The sequence below is a fragment of the Dipodomys merriami genome, unplaced genomic scaffold (assembly GCF_024711535.1).
Source record: "Dipodomys merriami isolate MVZ:Mamm:240054 unplaced genomic scaffold, mDipMer1.0.p SCAF_18, whole genome shotgun sequence".
Taxonomy (NCBI): Eukaryota; Metazoa; Chordata; class Mammalia; order Rodentia; family Heteromyidae; genus Dipodomys; species Dipodomys merriami.
The window spans coordinates 12,164,359-12,174,197 of NW_027203159.1; positions in this window are offsets into that span (position 1 = coordinate 12,164,359).

Below are 9,839 nucleotides of genomic sequence, written 5' to 3' on the forward strand. Positions count from 1 at the left end.
CTCTCTCTCTCTCTCTCTCCTCTCTCTCTCTCTCTCTCTCTCTCTCTCTCTCTTCTCTCTCTCTCTCTCTCTCTCTCTCTCTCTCTTTCTCTCTCTCACACACACACACATACATACACACACACACACACACACACACACATAATGGAATTCTATGTCTTCATCAGAAAGAATGACATCGCATCATTTGTTAGAAAATTGAAAGCCTTGGAAAAAATTATATTAAGTGAAGTAAGCCAAGTCTAAAGGAACATAGGTCCTAGGGTTTTCCTTATTTGCAATAACCGGTATAAGTTTGGGACAAGCAGAAATGGTCAAAAGCTATGTACATATGAACATATAAGATGAGGTTAAGCAAAATAAACCCCAAAATGGGGACACAAGTGTTTTTTTTTTCTTTCTTGCTCACATACACATTTATAATGCACCATGTGATTTTCTTTTTGTTTCTTTGTATGTTCCTCCCCGACGGTATAACCCCACTGTATTTGATGCCATTGCCATGCATCTTGTACATACACTTCTCTATCTTATGGAGTGGAAAGGAAAAAACAAAATGCTTAAATAGGTTTACAGGTTGACCATTGTATCAATGAGATGTACAAACTTTACAATTTAGGTGGGGAGGGGAGCAAGAGGGAGGGAGGATTGTAGTTGTGGAGGTTGGAGGTAAGGGAGGGTAGGGGAAAACAAAGGAGGAGGTAACTGCTTGATAAGAAATGTACTCATTACCTTGCTCATGTAACTGTAACCCGTCTGTACAGCATTTTTATAATTAAAAACGTATTTACAAAATTTAGAAATTGCACATCTTTGTTATTTTCATTGGTATGTTTAAAACAACAAAAGGTTAACTTCGAGACTTCCATTTTCCATATGAACAAAATATTAAAAAAAATAAGTACCTTTCTTAACAAGCATTGTTGCCACTTCCTTTGTTTTTCCTCTACTATCCTTTCCCTCCCACTTCCACAACTATACTCATTCCCTCCCACCCCCACCTAAATTGTAAAGTTTGGTGTTCAACCGTGTCTTGTACATGTCATTCTTAAAATAGGCCAACCTGTACCCATATTTAAATATTTTCTTTTTACCCTTCCCCTCCCCAAATTATCCCGACATCAAATACAGTGAAAACAGGAGTTATACTGTGGGGAAGGAACAAAGCAACAAAGAAATCACATGGTACCTTATAAATTCATTAGAAACAGTAGTAAGAAAGAAATAACCACTTGTGTCCCTCTCTTGGGGTTCATTTAGCTTGACATCATCTTATGTGCTCATATGAACTAAATATTAAAAATTCATTGATCTTAATGTGTTTCAGTACTTCTATTCATATTTTTATGAACAAATGAACAGTTTTGCCATATGTGCAACCTCTCACAGAACCTTATACAATTTCCTAAATAATGGAATCTATGAGTTAGGAAGCTCTATTTATATGCTTCCACATTTCCAGTGTCAGTATTGGCACTATATCCCAAATCAACTGCTGTGGAAACGGATGATCTAAGTACACAGGGGAAATTCAAGCCACAGGAAAACTGCTGGGCTTCATGGAGGCGAATAGACATGGTATTGCTCAGCTCTGCTCCTTTCTCATTTCTCCGTACATACCAGGCAATGTCTCCATTTCTTTCTTTTGGATACATTCTAAAATGAACATAGAATTTATTGAAAAATTGAATCCCAATGTTTGCCAACATTTAAAAGGATTTCCCTCATTCTGATGTACGTGGACCAATCATGTTGATAAAAGAAAATTCTGATGCTAGTATCAACTTAATTTTGTTTTCTCATACTTTATATTCCCAAAGATAAATGAACAAAAACAGTATGAAGCCCAATGTGTGCCTTCTAATATTTTCATTCTTTCCCCTGAAAGATCAGTAATGTTGGTTTACTGGTGCTGTGTAGTAAGAGTAATAGGGTCATATTTCAACTTACATATTCCAGTTGTCTTTTCTGCCTAGTTGATGCTACAACATAGTTTGGTCTTTGATTGGTCAAAGTGCTCTTCATGGAAATAATTATTTTGAAAAGTAAAAATGTATAGAATATTTTGGAAGTATGATTCACCAAGCTAGAGTTTGGTGGGAATTATTTCATCCTAAACGACATTTAGTAAACAGTTGATTGATGAACAGCTGTGTCTTCTGTATAACATTATATGTGTTGCAGAGAGGTGTTGGAGACTTTAGGAGTGCAATCATGTGTAGGGTACTTTCTCTGATGGCTAGAGGGTGAAAATCATCAAAGTGGAATAGAAACATTGTGGAGGCCAAAGAAAGCCACAGTAGGGATTGGAAGAAAATATAAAACTGTATTGCATAACCACAGACATATAAACATGCACATATCAAAATTTCTATGTATTCCTAATATTTGTTTTTAGTTTGCATAACACATACATGACATATAGATTTATATCTACCTACACAGGCATATTTGTTGCTCAGCCTCAATCTCTTTTATTCTTTGCCGATGATATATGAGATCAAAAAGGTTAGAAATTATTAACAAGTGAATCAAAAGCATAAAACCAGTGAGGGGGCGTACAAAATAGTCCAAATTATAAAAAGAAAACAATAAGGAGGAGTCTGGGAAGATGGCAGAGGAGAAGCTGGAGTCTAAGTAAACTCTGGCATAGAAAGCAGTTTTAGAGTTCCAGTGAACAGTCCTAAGCCAGAGAATTACACCAAGTGTGCCATCACAGGACAGAGAGTCAGGCCAGAGAGGGAAACCCAGGCAAGGAGACAGATCTGAGCACTTGCCAGCAGCTGCCACGGCGGTGGCAGCTGTGGTGGCGGCGGGCGAGCACAGGAGCCATACCTGAGCAACAGAGAGTCTGGGACGAAGGAGCCAGATGCAGCAGGCAAGCGGATTCTACTCAACACCAGCAAGAACCGACAAGGAGCAGACATCTTCATCCTGCAGTTCACAGACCAGAGATGACCCAAGAATCGCGTGAGTAGAAGCCTGACCTCCTCACTCTTTCTCAGGGAGCAGAGGAGGGAAGGCCACCCCTGCCCCCCCTCCCCCCCCCCCCGTGCACCAGAGATCTCCATCTTGGATACCCACAAAGCTCACAGGAGCTGCTAGCTCCAACTCAGGCCTTGGAATAAAACAAGTCATTTAGCAGGTCACAAGAACCTAAGCTGACCTGCGAGACTCAGCTCCACCCAGGGAAAAGTCACCCAGCTCGGGCGCCAACCATAGGAGTGGGTTTCTTTACTGAGTAATCAGAGCTAGAGGTGGCCCCTCCCTCTAGTAGCCTCAACAATCAATTGAAAGTCAGTAAACAGAAACCCTGAGAATGGCGCCAGGCTGGGCTCTGTCAGGTTTTCACAAACTAGCCCCGGAAAAGCTACTGTCTGTTGTAAGGCCTCAACTCTACCCAGAACCTAGCCTCATAACTGCACCCCCCTCTTTTGTGATATTCAAAGCAGATCTGCCTCCCAATGAACTAGCCTGGGAGGAGGATCGCCAAATCCTGCCTAAAGCAGTCCATTTTTCTGCCTGTTTGAACAAACTGACTTAAGAAACCAACCAAGCCACAGGACCACAAGCAGACCAGAGACTCCAACAAGAGGCTGGTTATGGACACAAGGGAGATACAGGATTTTTCCCACTCCCCCCCAAAAAATCAAAGAACTTTTTTTTTCTCTTCTTCTTCATCTTCTTCTTCTTTTTATTTTTTTTTGGTACCTTATATAAAATTTTTTTTCTTTTCTAAAACTTTTTTTAATCTTTAATTTTTGCCTTTTTTGAAAAAAAAATTGTTTTCCAGAAACTTTTTTTTTCCTCTTATAATTTTTATTTTATGGATACGTGAGTCTGCGTTTTTCTTTCTTTTTTGGTCTTCTTTCTCTTTTTTTTTCGTTTTTAATTATCTTCTTGTTTTTTGTTTAGCTCGACTGAACTTCTCATCTTTTTCTTCTTCCTTTCTTATCCTTTTCACCATCTCCTCTCTTTTGTTCTTCTTTATGTGACTTAATTCTTGTAATTCACATCCTCAGATAAACCCATAGTTGACTCTTAGACCCTATCCCCCATTGTGTACACACTTAATCCACATATTTATTACTCAAGTCAAAACCTCTAAGACATAATTTCCTTAATAGCAGTACTACCTCTTTATACCTATATAATATTTTAAGCATTTTTATTTTTAAGTTTTTCACATATCCTTTATATCCCTCCCCTTCTCTCAAAAAATTCATGTTCTTATCTAAATAGATTGTATCGATTCTAAATAATTTTATTAATTTTTACATTTCTATTTTTTCTGGTCTCTTTTTTTCCCCGTTCCCTTTCTTCTTTTTTCTCTCTCTCTACTTTCATCCTACCCAACCTATTTCCTGCTTTGAGATTATGACTTAGTTAACTCTTCCTGAGCCTCCCCACATCAATCTATTCCTATTTTTTTACCCACATCTCTCCCTAACCCTAATAATTTCTGGTCTTCCAAATTCTTCTTTGCGGTTCATAGCCCTTTAATGTATAGATGTTTGATGTAGAATAGATGTATCTGTTGAACTAGATTGTATCTGTAGATTATTGACTGTGCAAATTCAGACTTGGGTTGATGCTTGCCTTAAGATAGTGTTCTAGCACAAAACTGGTGCCATTTTCATCTCAAATGGGCAGAGTAGGCCGGAAAAACAGAAGAAAAATGGCAAATCCGGGTATCTCAATTCCCAATCTTGAAAATCAGGGAACGGAACAGATAATGAATAATGCAGAGGAGAATTCCCAAATAGCTCTACAACACTGCTGGCAAACATGATAAATCAAAAGATTGAAAGCATGAAACGGACTCTGTATGAGCATGATAGGGAGAGAGAGGAGGCAATCCAAAAGTTTATACAGGAATATCATAAGCGTGAGGAAGCTACTCAAAAACTGAAACAGGATTTGCTTGAGCAGCTTGAGAATACTAAAAGAGAAAACCAGGAATGGCGTGAACAGGCTGAGAACACTCAAAGAGAACTACAGGAATCCCACAAACGGGAGGAAGCTAATCAAAGAGTAATAGAGGAATTGAGAGAGCAGGAAGAGAATACACAAAGATCACTAAAGGCATTCATGGAATCCATTAACAAAGAGCTGAAGGAAGTCAGGGAGACTACAAAGGGAATGCTGAAAGGAACTGAACAGAAGGAATGGGAGTCCAAGGAAACCACAACCAATCAACTAAGTGATCTGAGAATAAACACTGAATATCAAATTAAGGAAGTAAAGAAGTTCATACAACATCTAAAACAAAGCTTCAACAAGGAATTTGAAGCCATCAAAGCTGACCAATTAGAAGGAAAAGAAATTAAAAAAAAGTAGAAAGTCTTGACAGCAGGTTAGACCATGCAGAAGATCGAAACTCTGGGATTGAAGACTGCCTAGGTAGTATAGAGAAAGAACATACACCCAAATAGGACAAGTCCAAGAAAGATGATAGATCTATCCAAAACTTGGAAGACACCATCAGAAGGCCTAATCTAAGGATAATGGGTGTAGAGGAGCACCTAGAAACAGAAGTTAATGACCTAGGAAATTTGTTTAACAGGATCCTAGCAGAGAACTTCCCAAACATGCAAAAAGATAGGCCTATTCAGATACAAGAAACTTTTAGAACTCCAAACAGACCAGACCAGAATAGGACATCCCACCATCACATTATAATCCACACAGTATCAACTCAGACCAAGGAAAAGATCCTTAAAGCTGTCAAGGACAAAAGATTAATCACCTATAAAGGAAAACCAATTAGAATCACCTCAGATTTCTCAGCAGAGACAATCAAAGCAAGAAGAGCCTGGAATGATGTATGCCATGCCCTAAAAACAAATTATCAACCAAGAATACTGTAACCAGTTAAACTCTCCTTCATAACTGAAGGCCAAATAAAAAACTTCCAAAGCAAAGAAAAATTGAAACAATACATCTCCACCAAACCAGCCCTACAAAAGATTCTTAAAGATGTCCTACACATAGAAAACCAACAAGACCACAATAAAGGCCAAGAAACTGCACCCGAACTGAGAATCCAAGAACCATAGGAAGAACCCAATTTTGCAGCCCCCAAGAAAGTGGATAACATGGCAGGAACTCCCAAATACCTCTCAGACTTATCTCTTAACGTTAACGGACTGAACTCTCCAATTAAGCGACATAGACTGTCTAGTTGGATTAAAAAACAAGACCCTTCTATCTGCTGCCTTCAGGAGTCACATCTTGCCCGAAAAAACAAACACATTTTCAATGTTAAAGGTTGGAACAAAATCTACCAAGCAAATGGCCCCCATAAATAGGCGGGAGTTGCAATCCTAATATCAAATAAAATAGACTTCAAATTAAAATTCGTGAGAAGAGATAAAGAAGGTCGCTACATACTAATTAAGGGATCTCTTTCAGGAGGATATTACAATTCTAAATATCTACTCGCCAAACAATGGAGCACCCAAATTTATACAAGAAACACTACTTTCCCTAAAATCCCATATAGATCCAAAGACATTAATTGTTGGGGATTTTAACACATCACTCTCCCCACTAGATAGATCAACTCGGCAAAAACTCAACAGAGAAACTGCAGATCTAAACAACTGCATAGATCAACTACATTTAACAGACATCTACCAAACATTTCACCCAGCAGCATCAGAATACACGTTTTTCTCAGCAGCAAATGTAACATTTTCTAAAATAGACCACATTTTATGCAACAAAGCAAAGTGGTCCAAATTCAGAAATATTGAAGTTATACCTTGCATTCTCTGTGACCACAATGGAATAAAATTAGAACTCAACACCAAAAGCCACCAAAGGAAGTCCGGTACCACATGGAGGCTGAACAACACACTGATGAATCACGAGTGGGTCATGGAAGAGATTAGAAAGGAAATTCAAATGTTCATGCTATTCAACAAAAAAGAAACCACAAATAACCAGCTCCTCTGGGACACAGCAAAAGCAGTATTCAGGGGCAAGTTTATAGCTCTGAGCTTCTACATCAACTAATTGGAGAGATTTGAAACCAACAATTTAATGACACATCTAAACCTCATTGAAAAAGAGCAGCAAGATAAACCCCAATCCAGTAGACAGAAAGAAATAATCAAAATTAAATCAGAATTAAATGAATTAGAATCCAAAAAACTATAGAAAGAATCAACAAAACAAAGAGTTGGTTCTTTGAAAAAATTAACAAAATTGACAGACCCTTAGCAAATCTTATCAGAAAAAGAAGAGAACACACCTAAATAAATAAACTCAGAGACGAGAATGGAAACATCACCACGGAAACAACCAAGATTCAAAACATTATAAGGAAATACTTCTCAAAACTTTATGCAAATAAGTTAGAGAAATTGACAGAAATGGACCTTTTCGCAGCAAATATTGACATTCCAAAACTAAACCAAGGTGAGTTAAACCAGCTTAACAGGCCCATATCAAGCATTGAAATAGAAACAGCAATAAGAGACCTTCCAGCTAAGAAAAGTACAGGACCAGATGGTTTTACAGCGGAATTCTACAAGGCCTTCAAAACAGAGCTCACACCAATACTCCTCCAACTCTTCAATGAAATTGAAAGAGATAGTTCACTACCGAACACATTCTATGAAGCCATAATAACGCTCATCCCCAAACCAGGCAGGGACTCATCAAAGAAAGAGAACTATAGACCATTTCTTTGATGAACATTGATGCAAATCTTCTCAACAAAATTTTGGCCAATCGACTTCAACAATTCATCCAAAAAATCATACACAACGATCAAACAGGATTGAATTCAGAAATGTAAAGCTGGTTCAATATAAACAAATCAATTAATATTATTCATCACATCAACAGGAGCAAGAATAAGGACCACATGGTTATCTCAATAGATGCAGAAAAAGCATTCGACAAGATCCAACACCCCTTTATGATGAAGGTTTTGGAAAAATTAGGAATCAATGGAAAATTCCTCAATACAATAAAGGCTGTATATGACAAACTTACAGCCAGCATTATACTGAATTGTGAAAAAATAAAGCCATTTCCTCTTAACTCAGGAACAAGACAAGGATGTCCACTCTCTCCACTTCTCTTCAGTCTACTATTAGAATGCCTAGCTAGAGCAATAAGACAAGATGCAGACATAAAGGGGATCCCATAGCGATAGAAGAAATAAAACTCTCCCTCTTTGCAGATGACATGATCTTGTATTTAAAGAATCCCATAGACTCCACTCCCAAATTACTCAAGCTGATTCAAAACTTTGTCAAAGTAGCAGGGTATAAAATTAACCCCCCAAAATCAATGGCTTTTCTGTATGCCAACAATGAGAAAAGTGTGGCTGAAATTAGGAAAGTAACTCCATTTGTAATAGCCCCTCAAAAAATAAAATACCTAGGAATTAACTTATCCAAAGAAGTGAAGGACCTCTATGATGAAAACTTTAAAATCTTGAAAAACGAAATCAACACAGAACTTAAAAAATGGCAAAATCTCCCATGCTCCTGGATTGGAAAGATTAACATGATGAAAATGGCAATACTTACCAAGGCTATCTAAAAATTCAATGCAAAACCTATCAAAATTCCAAGCTCATTCTTCAAGGAAATAGAAGAGGCAAACCAAAAATTCATGTGGAACAATAAAAGACCTCGAATAGCAAAAACGTCCCTCAACGGAAAGAACACTGCTGGAGGAAAATCAATACCAAATTTCAAACTCTACTACAAAGCCATAGTAATCAAAAAGCTTGGAATTGGCATAAGAACAGACCTAAGGACCAATGGAATAGAATTGAAAACCCAGAAATGAACCTACAGACCTATAGCGATCTAATCTTCGATAAGGGAGCTAAAACAATAGAATGGAAGAAAGACAGCCTCTTCAGTAAATGGTGCTGGCAAAATTCGTTACCTACTTGTAGAAAACTAAAGCTAGACCCTTATATTTCACCCTGCACCAGAATCAGTAGAAAACTAAAGCTAGACCCTTATATTTCACCCTGCACCAGAATCAACTCCAAATGGATCAAAGACCTCGAACTCAAAGCAGACACTCGGAAAATATTACAGGATGGAATAGGAGAATCCATAGGTCTCCTTGGTTCAGGCCGAAATTTTCTGAACAGAGACCCGGAAACACAACAAATCAAAGAAAGGTTGGACAAATGGGATTGCAAAAAGTTGCAGATCTTCTGCATGGCAAAGGTCATAGCTAGCAAGATATATAGAAAGCCCACGGATTGGGAGAAGATCTTCACTAGCCATACAACGGACAAGGGTCTCATATCTAAAATATAATTGGAACTCAAATAATTAAATCCCCCAACAACAAATCCTCAAAGAAACAACTGCTCAATAAATAAGTGAGCGAAAGACTTAAAGAGAAACTTCTCTGAAGAAGAAAGAAGGATGGCCAATAGACACATGAAGAAATGCTCAACATCCCTAGCCATAATAGTAATGCAAATCAAAACAACATTGAGATACCACCTCACTCCAGTTAGAATGGCAAAAATCAAGAACACTAACAACAACAGATGCTGGAATGGATGTGGACAGAAGGGAACCTTACTTCACTGTTGGTGGGAATGTAAACTTGTTCAACCACTTTGGAAAGCAGTATGGAGGTTCCTGAAAAGACTTCACATAGAGCTCCCCTATGACCCAACAATCCCACTTTTGTGCATTTACCCAAATGTTTACAAACAAGACCACACTAAATCTACCAGCACAACTATGTTTATTGCAGCATTATTTACCATACTAAAATATGGAACCAAACCAGATATCCCTCAGTAGATGAATGGATCAAGAAAATGTGGTATATATACACAA